The sequence below is a fragment of the Cavia porcellus genome, unplaced genomic scaffold, assembly GCF_034190915.1.
Source record: "Cavia porcellus strain 051 isolate PalLab524CR breed Dunkin Hartley unplaced genomic scaffold, mCavPor4.1 scaffold_12, whole genome shotgun sequence".
NCBI classification, from domain to species: Eukaryota; Metazoa; Chordata; class Mammalia; order Rodentia; family Caviidae; genus Cavia; species Cavia porcellus.
In genome coordinates, this window is record NW_026947495.1 from 79969372 (window position 1) to 79982981 (window position 13610).

Genomic DNA, 13610 nt, shown 5'->3' on the forward strand with positions numbered 1-13610 from the left:
ATGAATGGAGCAGAAAGTGGAATGAAGGAGAAAAGCAGACGACTAATGGTAGAAAAAGAGCATAGCAGAAATGAGGCAGAGGAGGTTGGCTGTAATCTCTAATATAGATGTTCTTGGTACATTAACAATAAGAAACACAGACAGAGTAGATCAGGAGGTGGGGTCCACCAAGATGCTCTGTATAGGGAATATAATTAACCCGAAAGAGGGTTATGGACCGAAAATCAAATATGAGAAAACAATGCTCTATGTGACAGGGAACCAGAGAGAAATAGGGGCAACTCGACCAGCACTTGAAAATAGGTTAGAAAGACAGCCTTTTGTAGGTAAAGGGATACAACTTGAGATCAAGTCCAGGAGGAAGAAGGTTCAGAACCAATTAGGAAATAGCAGGTGGCCCCCCTCAATCTAAAAACAGAGGGAGTTGGTGGCGCCCAAAATGTGCAGTGCACACTGTGGGAGTGAAAGGGGAGGAACAGTCTAAAAGAAGAAGGCAGAGGATATTGCTAATAGTGTATCAGGATTTAAAACCCACATTACTCACACCGTTCTATTTACATGGATTATATTCTGTTCCGGTTTGTCTAGTTGTACTAGATTTGATGGCACAGAGAACTATCGCTATTTTTGTGATAGTTATGGTAATCATCCTTAATTTCCTATTAATCTGAAGCCTGGTATAATTTACACTGTTTTACTATGACTGATCTTAGTTGAATCTGGTTTGTTAGATCGCTGTTTTGTATCGACAGATTTTATTCAAATCTGTTATGATTGATAGCATCAAATCTGAGAGTATAGGCAACTACTCTAAAGATGACAAGATTCACTAGGATACCCATTCTGGTTTGATTATTACCTGATTTTGAAGTTTTACACTGTATACAATGTTTTGTTTTTATTAATATTGTTATGTACTGCTATATACAATTATACTATGCCTGATGATATAGACAATTCTATTGAAGATAACAAGAGGCAACACAGTAACCACTGTAGAACTCCTTGTACTGTGGTTTTATATGACTTTTTTGTTTCATGTTTTTATAGGAATATGTTTTGTTTTGTCTTACTTTGCTTTTTTTTCATTCTAATATAGAAAGGATAGAAATACATGTTGAGACTCATGCATGTGTAGAACCCATAAACAGTTTATGAGAACTGATCATATAACGCATGATGAAATTAACAGACACTCTGAGGGAAAAAGAGACACTACAGTACCCAGTGCTGATCCCGTAGTGTCATGGCGTGAAATCCAGCAATAGTATTAATTCTTTGATCAGAATGATTTTAGCCTGTTTTGTTTTGTTTAACTTTAACATATGTGAAGGTATGGACAGCTATTTTCAAGAGAATGAGAGACAGTGACAGCCATTGTTGACTTCTCTGTTGTCTGATCTTGAAGGCCTAAAACGCCTTTCTCATCCTGTTCAGATCAGTTCTGTACTACGTTGTTTCATGTAAATTCTCTGTATGTGAAGACATGGACAACTATTTGGAAGAAAATGGACAATATGATAGATAGTGAAGATCTCTGATTGTCTTGCTTTGAAATTTATGTCTCTTACATTGCTTTCTTATGTTCTGCTTTGTTCTGTTGTGTTGCGTTCAATTTTACCCTCTTTAAAATTAAAAAAAAAAAATGTGGCTACCACAGGTGTTGGGTGAGAATTGGTGCTTGATGAAATCTTTTAATCTTTCTGTACCATTTTATCCATTTTTCTTTTTGTTCTCTAGCAAGATGATTTCCAACTGATCTCCCCTAAGCTAATCGACTCATCTGTTTGAGCAAACCTGCTGTTTCTACTCTCTATGGCATTTTTTAGTTCTGTCATTGTTTCCTGTGGCTTCAGCATTTTTGTTTGATTCTCTTTTCTGGCTTCTCTTTGTTGACATTCTAATTTTGTTTGTATACTGTGCTCATGGTTTCATTTAGCTGTCTATCTACTGTCTTTTGCAGTTCCTTGAGCTTCTTTAAGATGATCTATTTGAAGGTCTTGTTGAGAAAGTTCATAAATCTCTATTTCTTTAGGGCCAGCATTTGCTGGGGTGGTTGTTTGGTTTGGTTTGTTTTTTTGGTGGTGTCATGCTTCCCTGATTGTTCATTATCCTTGTGGCCATGCTTCGGTGTCTACCTTTTTAAAAATACCAGTCTTTTTTCAGTCTTTACAGATTGATTCAGCAGGAAGAATCCTTAGCCAGTTAGCAGAACGTTTAGGGCAGACCCTCTGGTTTAGTTGATGGGCTGGCTTTCTGCTGGAGTCCTCAAGATTATTCTTTTTTTTTTTTTTTATCGGTACCAGGGATCGAACTCACAACCGCCTGCTTACAAGGCAGGCGCTTATGCTGCTGAGCTAAATCTCCAGCCTCCCTCAAGACTATTCTTGAGCCTCGGTCAGCAGATGGGCACGCAAGGTGTATGGTCTGCAGTATTGGGCCTGAAGCCTGGGCTGGACTTGAAAGCTTAACATAACAATGGTGGTTAACATAACAATGAGATATCACCTTACCATGTTAGACCAGCCATTACCAAGCAGTAAAAGATAGAAAATGTTGGAATGCTTACAGAGAAAAGACAACCCTTTTACACTGATGGCATAAATGTAAATTAGTACACACATAAAGGGAAACCCAATAGAGGTTCCTCAAAATGTTAAAAATAAAATTGTCATATACCCAACAACCCCACTACTGACTATCTATGCAAAGAAAATAAAACTAGTGTGAGATCTCTGCACTCCCATATTCATCATAATTCCCATTATTCACAATAAGCCAGATAGAAAATCAACTTAAGGGTCAATCAGTTGATAAATGGATAAAGAAAATGTGGTATACCTTCACAATGATACTACTCAGCCTTTAAAAAGAAGGAAATTTTGTCATTTATGGCAATGTGAGTGAACCTGGATAACATTATATTAAGTGAAATAAGCCAAATGACCTTATGTATACGTGGGATTTGTAAAACCTTACTTTATAGAAGTAAGCCACAAGAGCAGTCATTAAGTTGTAGGGGGTAAATATTTAGGAGATGCTGGTCAAAGGATACAAAAATTTCAGTTGGAGAAGAGAAAATAGTTCAAAAGATCTGTTGTACACTGTAACAATGCATTATGTACTTGAAAATTGCTAAGACCACACAGCGTTTAAACAATTCCACTCAAAACTGAGCTGAGTATATGGGCTAAGTCATATGTTATTTCAACTTAGCTTTTCAACAGTGTTATACAAATTTCAAAACATCATGTTGTGTTCCCAAAACATACATAATTTGTGTTTGTCAATTTGAATAATTGACTTTGTTTTTAAAGATTTGGAGCAAGTGATAAGCAAACCAGAAATCTCGAAGGGGAAAGCTGGGGGAAGTGATTTCCTCCAGCAACTCTGGCCATCTTCCTGGATGCTAGAAGCCACGCTCATGCGAAGGCCATCCACATCCTCTGCCCTTGCACTACCATAGTTGTGAAGACTGTATCATTTAGCTCTTAATTACATGGAAATGCACAACTTCTAATTACAGTTACTTTAATCTCTCAAAGATTACATTAACATCAGACTTCTGCGCAGCACTGACTATGTGTCAGGAACAGAGCTAAGTGCTTTAGATGTACGGATTCACTTGAACTAACAATGAGTTAAGCATTACTATTACCTTCATTACAGGGGAGAAAGCTGAAGTTAGAGTGCTTAAATTCCCAAAGTCAGGTAACTACTAGGTGGTGGGCCTGGGGCTCAAACACTGGCTTTGACTTCAGAGGCTGTTTCCCTGAAGTCACAAGGCCCCACGCTGACCCTCGAAGGAGGGCAACGACTTACATACTAATTTTAGGAAATTTTATCTCCTAAGTCTAAATTCTCTTTTTAAAATTAATCTGATGGTACTATTTTCTTAGTCTTACTAGAAATATTAAATAACAGTGTATGTAAATATATTTTTATATTGAAAAGTGCCAAAATATCCTACTCACTAGACACTCAGGTGAAGACAGAAAGCAAGAACTGCACAGAAGAGCGAGGTCCACAAGACCCGGGTTTGATTCTCAGCTGCACAGGTGCTCTCCCTGAGACTGGGGGCAGCTCACTGCATTTCCTTGGGTCTTAGTTTCAGCATCTGAGAAATAAAGGTATTTCCAACAAGAAAAATCAAATAAAATACGTGACGAACATGCTGACCTCAACCAGACTCTCTGCCTTCCCGCTCACCTTCATCTTCCTGGAGCAATCCTGCGACCCCGCTCTTGATGCCTCTTTATTCTCCCCATAACACTGAGCAGCCTCCGAGAGGCCCGAGATTGCTTTTCATTCTCCACCGCTGCCCTCCAGGTTGTAAACAGCCTTGCGGGCGAACACTTAACTCTTCCTTCACTACTGTATCGCGAACACCTAGAAGACAGTGTAAGAAATGCTAAGATTGTAATAAAGACTCACTCACTGAAGGACGTATTATTTCCATTCATTACCATCATAGTTACAGTTGAGGTCAGAGTCTGCATCACATATCACATAACATAAAACCTTACCACAAAATGAGACTTTTATTCATTGAGCAGCTTTAAAGCATACAATATACTTTCAAACCAATTTCCTGACAGATTAACCCCCAAATTACCTGTATCAAGAATCACCTTTGATTCTCATTAGACCAAAATAGTATTACTGAACCAAAGTACAAGTGTCTCCATAATCTATCCAAAATACTCTTCTCTTTTTCTTCCTTTTTTCTTTTAATCCAAAGTCCCATTTTCCAACCATTTAAAAATTCTGCTTAATGTAAAATTTTGTTACAATTTGGATTAAGAGGAAAAAAGGCTTCTAATGTTTAATTTCAAAGCTTAACTCTAAAGTTCCTTTCTTCCTTAAGTGCGTAGCCACAGATTAAAACCCAAAAAGAAATACCTAAAATAGTTACCCTACACTCAAAGTCCAAATGTTTTTTCTACTCCAAAACACTTATCATAATGTCTACAAAATGACTTCTCTACATTTCTTCTCATTTCAATGCTTAGAATACATCTTTAGATAAAATGGATTCACTAGCATTTAACTCTTTGGGGGATCTGTTAACAGGTTAACTCTGGAACGCTGTCTAGGAAACCACCCATATATTACAAAGATGCACTTTACAGTCAGGAGAGTAAAAGCTCCGTATTTGAGTAACCATCTGCTTCTCTTCTAAATTGGATCCTGCCCCAGGTCTGCATGGTCATGTATGAAAATAGCTCCATCCTGCAGCAGCGGTCCAGGTCCCCTGAGAACTCCAGAGCTCACTGAAACCTGGTACTTCTGCCTTCGCATGAAGAGCTTCTGCACCAGGTCATTATTCCTACATTCAGTGGTGCTAGTGTTCAACATCCAGAAATGCTTACAGCTAGGGAGACTACACTGACCACCCCAGTAAATCTTAACCGTCGTCTCTGAGCTCACACTCTGCCGCCCCTTTTGTCTGTTTGCTATTGTAAACCAAGCAGAGGAGCAACCGAAGAGAAACAGTAACAGGAGATCAGTCGCCCACCAAAGGCACCTGAAGAAAGAATCTATTTTCTTCCCTATTCTGTTGGCTCTAATCTCCAGGAAACACAGAGATAGAAACCTGTGAGCAGGGCTGTGACATTATTGTAAAGAAACCTCTTGGGCATCAATACTTAGGTCCAGCACAAAGGAACTGGCACATGACAACTTTACACTCAGAATTCAGTGACAGGCAGGGATGAGGGGCGCTTGTTGCATTTCAGTTGGGAAGCGTGTCCTACATAGAACAGTATACACAATCGACATATAGGATGCAGTCAAGAAATATTTGCAAATAGTTCCTGGGCAACAGAGCACGGTGACTAAGAGAACAGGTTGCTAAGACAGATTCACATTTGAATTCTGTTCTCCCGTCTACTAGCTCTGACTTTGTTTCTGCATTTTATTCTCCCTAAGCCAAAGTTTCCAATTCTACTAAAACCTGCTTCCCAGAGATTCAAAGCCAGGTGCCATACGGACCTAACAGTTCCTAAAAGGAACAACACAATATTTATCGTTATCTGCGAGGCATTTTTCTAAGCAGTGTTCATGCATTATATCATTTAATTCTCAGGCGATCTATGCGGAGCTACAGGGAGAAAAACAGAGCTGCAGAGGTTACGTCACAGGGCCGAGACCACACTGAGGAAGAGGCAAAGCTGACAGCCAGCAGCCTTGCTCACGGCGCCTGTGGTGGCTGATTTGTTTGCCCGCTGTGGGACAGAGGGATGCCAGGCGGCTTGGGGGACCCCACTCTTGCATGTGTCTGCGAGGGTGTCGCCGGAGTGCAGTGACAGTGGGTAGCAGCCTGTGCAAGAGGAGACCTGCCAGGATGCGGTGGCTGTGCCCAGTAGAATGAAACTGCACGTAGTGGGAGCTGCTCCCCATCGTGTCGAAGCTGGGGTGTTTTGGGCCTCTGTCACTGATGAGCCTCAGAGTGGAGCTGCGGCCTTGGCCTCTCTTGTCCAATGACTCCCAGCTTCGCGGACCAAGCAGCTGCTCACATCATGTGAGTCAATCTAACAAACCTGCTCTTGAAATTCTATACACCGTATATTCTATGCTTCTGTTCCTCTGGACAACCTACCCTTCTGCGATTCCTAATGGGAGCCAGAGAGGCCAGGTGTCCGGGGCAGGTGATAAAACACATGCAAAGCCAAGCCTTGGAGGTGTCTGGATGCAGCCTCAAGTGGGGGGTGGTAGCCCGTGAACTTGTTATTTGCACACTTGTAATAAAAGCCAGGATCTCCTTAAGGAACTGCGAGTATAATCAATATTTTGCTCAGCCAACTACAAGGAAAAGGAAAAAGAATCTTCTTCATTCCTAGGAAGAACCATTAACAATTGCCAAACAGCAACAGTGATAAAGATAGAGATTTTATACCCACAAGGTCACAGGCGCTTTGACAGGGCTCCCCGCAGGAGCACCCTTGTCTCAGCTGTTGGCATTTAAAGCAGCAGTCCTGTCCTGCTGGAAGCCTCTGAGAAGGCGGTACCAGCATGGTCTTCAGCAGCTCCTGAAGGGGCTGATGCTAAGCTGGGGGTGCAGGCAGCCTTTAATCTCTGTAATTGCAGCACTTAGACCTTAATTACCCCGGCAAGTAATCCATGCTCAACAGTGCACCCAATCCCGGTCTGGACCTCTTCCCTCCCAGTGTTTACCTCAAATAAGTAAGAGAAAAGACTGTGCAGTCACCCAAGATGGGCCTCCCATGGGACAGGTGGCAATGCCTAACCTCGGTGGGTGGTAATGACCAACTTGCATTGTACTTGGTCCCCTGTCCCCAACAGGGAACACTTTACCAAGTCCTGCATTTTATTAAATTTAATTGCACTCCCACTAAACAGTGTCTCCTGACCTCTACTACCTGTAACAGAGTCTCGTCACCTAAAAATAACACAGAATGCTTTTATGCTAATGTGCCTCCTGCCCCCACATCACAGATGAATTAAGACTACCTAACCAGCTCACAGTCACCTAACACAAAAGAAAGGATCTAAGCCCACATCCTCTGACGTGGAAATCAAGACTGACTGCTCTCCTGAGTTGCAACTCCTGGAAATGGTAGGGTTTGAACTGGCCTTTGAACAAGCATGGGATCCATCAAAGGCAAGAGAAGTCCATTCCAAAAGAGGGAAGAAAATAAACAGCAGAGACCCAAAACTAGAATGGAATGTCTTGGAAGGGTAAAATCAAGAGCATGATATGGCATAAATGGAGAGTTTTGCAAGAGATCATCAGAAAATATGAGACTAGCAAGAGGGCCTCCCACAAGCAAGTTTGGGGAAACCAATCTGAGAGGCCTGCGTTTGAAAAATAGTGCTGTTGGTTTAGACCTCTGTATCCCAGACGGGATTTTACCCCTTCCTCACACCTGCTCGGGAAAGTGCCACCACTGCATTATTTCTCCTACTCCAACAGCGAGTTTCTCTGGGTGTGGAAACCCCCCAGTACTTCTCTAAATCTAGGAATAAAGCAAAGAAGTCAGCAATCTGCAAAGAACAGCTACTAGAAGGGTTTTCTGTGTTCATATCTTTTAAGTCAACAGTGATTTTTAGAAAGAAATTCTGGATGAATATTGGTGTTTTTTAGATCTAGAATTTGAAGTGACATCATCATTTTAATGCGTTACGCATCATTTTAAAGAGTGGCCTTTCACAAAGCTGGATAATCAGTGACAGAAAATGCATTTGAAATAAAATAAAGAACTATCTCTTAAATGGCAAGACAAATATCCTTGGGTAGGCAGAAATATCCAAGTTATTGTAAAGAGTTTGAGGTGTATTTTTTTGAGACTGACATAGTGCCACTGTAATTGGAGACAGGTGCATATAAATTAGGGCAGACAGAAGACTAATTGTTACTAATCAACCACTTAAAGTAGAACTTAATGAAATGCATAATTAAGCATTAATGGCCAAAATTTGGTAATTCCCTTTCATTTCACCTGTGTTGGAGTTTGGCTTAAGGTGGAGCCTAATATATTACTAATGTTAAAGTGTCGGGGCTCCTGTAGGCATGTACAAATAAGCAGAACAACTGACGTAGCTTTAAAATGCTGATTTCTATTTGTGTTGACAGAGGTGACCACTTCCGGATTTGGTGGCGATAGAAGGGAATACAGAGAACACTGAATCCAAGGACGTGTCGTGTCAAGGATTTCTCCAAGCAAAGGTGCTGCCTCCATCTGAGACTTAGAAAGATTCTCCTCACAGGGTTCAGGTCTTTTTGGGTCATGAAGTCTTCCATTACGGTGGGGATTCTTAATCTTGATTTCATGATGAATTACTAGGAAGCTATAAAACTTCCCACATTAAAGAATCACCCCAGAAAAAGAAAAAAAAAATGTATAATCACGCTTAGGCTAGCTAAGATGATTGTGCTACAAATTCCACAAGTTCTTGGAACAAAACAGCTAACATTCATAGGATTGGAACAATTTGCATATTAGTGTCTGGTGATCTGAGGAACCCTTAAAGAACGTTATGTAAAATAACAACCCTAGTTATGCTCCTACCAACTTGTTTTGAAGGCCTATATCATCATTGTTTTGGGCTCTTTGCTATTGTTATTTATTTGTCTCTTTTGTTTTGTGTTTTTTTAGTCATTTGTTTTGTTTTGTGTTTTACTCTAATACAGAAAAGATAGGTATACATGTAGAGGCTTGTACATGTGTAGAACTTGCCCTACACAGTTAATGAGAATCGATTATATTATACGTGATGAAATGAACAGCTACTTTGAAGAAAAAGAGACATTATGGTATCCATTGTGGATTCCGTATCGTCATGCTGTGAAATCCAGCAATGCTGTTATTCTTTGTTCAGGGTGGTCTTAGTCTGTTTTGTATTGTTCAATTTCAACATACATAAAGGGATGGACAGCTAATTTGAATGAGAACAAGAGACATTACGGCAGCCATTGTTGATTTTCCTGTTGTCTGGTTTTGAAGGCCTGTAATGCCTTCATCACCCTGTTCTGATCAGTTTAATACCATTTTGTTTTGTATGAATTAATTGTGTGTGAAGATATGGATAACTATTTGGAAGAAAACAAAAGACATTATGGTAACTATGGTAGGTATCCTATTATTGCTTTGAAATCTGTGTCACTTATATTGTTTTCTTCTGATCTACTTTATTCTGTTTTGTTGTTTAGTTTTACTCTCTTTTTTTAAAAAAAGGAATCACCCAGAGTAGTTATGCCAAGTGTGCACTGTAGGTATGATTAGTGCCTGGGAATGGGTCATTTTCTAAACCCTTTGGTAAGGGCCATTTGTAGGTTTGTTTTTTTTTTGTTTTTGTTTTTGTTTTTTTGGTTACTATTATATATCCTGCTATTTTGTATTTATTTTTCCCCTTAATTAAAAAGATAAAAATAAAAAAGTAAATAATTAAAAAAGCAGATTGAGATAAAAGAGGGCATAACGACAAAACAGCACAGGTCAAAACATAACCATTTAAGTGAAATAGTTTTTCACCATAAGATATCCCGACATAAAAGTAGTTACCATAGTGTCTCTTTCCTTGAAATCTTTGAGTATAACTTCGAATACTGTAGCATCAAACATATCAAGACATTGTAAAGCCATTCAAGAGAATGACAGTATTACAGGGTATTTAGAACCAACTAACAGAAAATGAACAATGGTTTCTGTATAATCTCCTTGTCTATAAAAGTTTTTGTTTGTATTATCACATATAATAAAATCCAATAAGATACAACATGTTAAGACCGATTGAGACAGAAGAACAAAAGTTTGATGGGACTTCAAAGCAAGATTATATTAAATCAGCACTAGCTATTATGATGTCTTGTTTTCTCCTAAATAGCTGTTCCTACCATCCAACCTTCTCTGCCTCATTTCTGTTGAGCTCTTTTTCTGTCATTAGTTGTCAGTTTGTCTTCTTCATTTTGCTTTCTGCTCCATTCATTGTAGCCTCTCTGCCACTGTTTCTGGAATCTTGGTATTTTTCTTTTTTAGAATGTCCTGCAGTATTCTCTGTAGAGTTGAATTGCTGGTTGCAAGTTCCCCTAGTTCCTCTTTATCCTAGAAGCACCTTGTTTCTCCATTAATTTCTAGGGACAGTTGTGCAGGATATATCAGTCTTGGCTGGAGGTTATTATCTTTCAAAGCTTGAATTATTTCTCCCCACGTTCTTTGTGATTTGATGGTTTGTGCCGAGAAGTCTGCTGAAATTCTAATGGGTGTTCCCTTGTAAGTGACCTGTTTCTTGTCTCTGACAGCTTTTAATATTCTGTTCTTATATTGGATTTCTGGAATCTTGATTATTATATGCCTGGGTGTAGTTCTGTTTGGGTTGTAGGTGGCTGGGTCCTGTATGCCTCATACATCTATCTTTATCTTTTGCTAAATTAGGGAAGTTCTCCTGGATTATTTCTGTGAATAGTCTTTGCAGTTCCTTTGTTTGTACCCCTGCTTCTTCACTCACATTCTTTATTCTTAAGTTATACATCCTCTTGTCATCTTCTAGCCTTTGTATTGTTACTGCTTGTTTCCTTGTTATTTTTCAGAAGTTTTTCCTTTCCTGTTCCTACATTACAAACCTGTCCTCCAGTTCAGATAATCTATCCTTAGTTTCTTTCAAGCTGTTATGCCAGCTTTCAATAGAGTTTTTAGTTTCCTGGTAATCTCTTTGAACCGGCTTCATGTATTCTATATTTTCTCTATTTTCTCCATCAAACAATTCTCCCCCTTTTTTATTCTTCCATTCTACCATCTGTTTTTTTCTTAGGAAGTGTTTAGCATTTTTTTTAAATTATTCTATTTATATCTTGCTTTACTTGGTTAAATACTTCACTTTTGAACTCATCTATGAGGTCCAGAAAATACCGCTTTATGTCTATTGTTGCTGTGTCTGATATTGCATGTTTGCTGTCCTCATTCTACCTTTGCATTTACCTTTCCTAGATCAGTGTTCTCAGGATTGGGGGCCGAGGACACTTTCTTGTTGCGCCCTCTTCCCATACGTTTTGTTCCTTCCATATAAACGTATACAGGAGGCCCAGTTTCTATCTTTGTGGGTTACAGTTTGTTTGAATCTGCCAGCTAGGTGTTCCCACCCACTGCAGTGTACTAGGTAGACACAGACCTGGGCAGCCTCTGCTGGGCCCACCCCTCCAAGTCAGCCTACTGAAGGCTTCACTGCTAGGGTGCACCACCAGGTGCTGGGACCTGGTTTGGGCTAGCCTACTGGGTCTTAGTCTGCAGCATCACCCAGGCTAACCGCTCCCCACCAATCCTACTTGAGAGGGGAATATGCGACTAAAGTCACTGCAGCGTCCTGTTCCGGCTAGTCTGCCTGATCCTAGAATGTCCTCTGTCAGAGCCTCCTAGTCTATGGAAGGGTCCCCATTTCTCTCACTCACTGCAGGTCAATGCAGGGCTCCCCACCAGTCCCACTCTCAACTCCATTCACTGATTCCTGCTCTCAGAGCTTTCGCATCTCTGTCCCTTCTATGCCGATTCAGATGCAGCAACAGTGGCAGGAAATTCAAATCACGGTTTCCGGAGGCGCAGGTTCCAGCTTCGGCGCTTTATCTGTTCCAGTTATAGCACCAGGATTGCATTTCCAGTAGGTTTCTCTCAGCCTAGTTTGTTCCTGGGTCAGCAGGGTATATCTCCCCTTGCTTAGGACTCCTCACACTGCACCATTCCTGGGTTCTAAGTCAGCTATCTCAGAGAGCCTCCATAGCTGCTGTTATCTATCCACCATGTTCTCCCCTTTTAGGGTTTTCTAATGGAAAATACACACTTCCTACTGCTGGGCTTTGCAAGAACAAATCACTTAAACATTTGTGCTGTGTTTATTGTAGTTTTTACATATATTGTCCTTAGCAAGTCTTTCAGAATTTAAAAATTATACGTGAACTTTGGCAGCTTTCTTTAAAGATTCTCTGGATCAGTGGAAATGTTTTTTTTTTTTTTTTTACCTTTGTTTTTTTGTTTGTTTTTGGCAGGGGGATTGAACTCATGACCTTGCGCTTGCCAGGCAGGTTCTTATGCCACTGAGCTAAATCCTCAGCTGGATCAGCAGAAATGTTAAATCCAGGGCAGCCAGTTCCCAGGGGCTTGGAAGCCCCAGCCACACATCCACTCTCCACTGGCTGTGCTGTTTGAAGGTAAATCCTTGGTGAATCCTGCTTCTTTGACAAGTTCATTTGGTGCAGTGTTGTGCCGTGTGTGTGTGCAGTGATTTTCCTTGGAGTTTGCACTCTCAAAATTTGTGCCATAGCTGTATTGACAGAAGAAATGGAGAAGTATTTTGATTGTTTGATTTAAAGCATTTAGTGTTCAAATTTGTGATATGTTTTTACAAGTTTTCAGCACTACCAAAACTTACAAGGAGTGTTTAATGTTTCTTTAAAGAGATAATTTTCTACTTATGTTCCGGTGAGCTGTAATCTGAAGATTACAGGACACTTTTCAATGCACAGCGCTGAGAAATACCAACTAAAAATTTCTGCTTCAGTTTAAAGAGTTTCATCTTTTTCACTGTGGACACTCATATTTCTGCATGAGAGTTGCTATTTTGAGCTTGAGAAGGAGAAGTGTCTAGAAAGGCACAGCACTGACTTAGTTTTAAAGCCTTCAATGGGAAGTAACCATCATGCACAAAAGCAAAAAGTACTTTTTAGGAATAGTAGACTACTTGCAAAAATATTAGAAAATTATTTTTAAGCTATTAAAAACCAACCATTTTTATTTATTTATTAAGTATTTTGAGACAGAGTCTCCTTACATAGTTCAGTCTGATCTTGAACTCACGAACTGATCCTCTTGGCTTAGCCTCCCAAGTGCTAAGCCAGCCATTTAGGCCGTGATGATGGTACTGCCATAGAACAGGTCTCTAAAAGCTTTGAGGGCTCTCCAAGATGTATTGTTAAGGAACAAGACAAGACGGAGAAGCACGTACACTGCAACTTTCTTCTTGTGCAAGAAGCGATGGCAAGCATGTGTGAATTGTGATTGTGTATTAATATTTTTTTAAAAACATACCATGCAAAGGTAGACTAAAAAGCAACAAGAATGATTATCTTTGGTCACAGGGAGAAGACAGAGGGCAAGAGACAG

The 13610-nt window shown here is 40.0% G+C and overlaps 1 long non-coding RNA gene across 3 annotated transcripts in view; it reads right to left on the minus strand.

The window, feature by feature from the left end:
• The window catches only part of LOC134478341 (uncharacterized), a 98403-nt gene that overhangs the window by 17613 nt on the left and 67180 nt on the right, over positions 1 to 13610 (minus strand). For all 3 annotated transcript variants that reach the window (XR_010050937.1, XR_010050938.1, XR_010050939.1), the window contains 3 exons: positions 6602 to 6804; positions 4210 to 4389; positions 3975 to 4117 (listed from right to left, as the gene is read on the minus strand). This is a non-coding gene — a long non-coding RNA (uncharacterized LOC134478341). The remainder of the gene's footprint in view (positions 1 to 3974; positions 4118 to 4209; positions 4390 to 6601; positions 6805 to 13610) is intronic.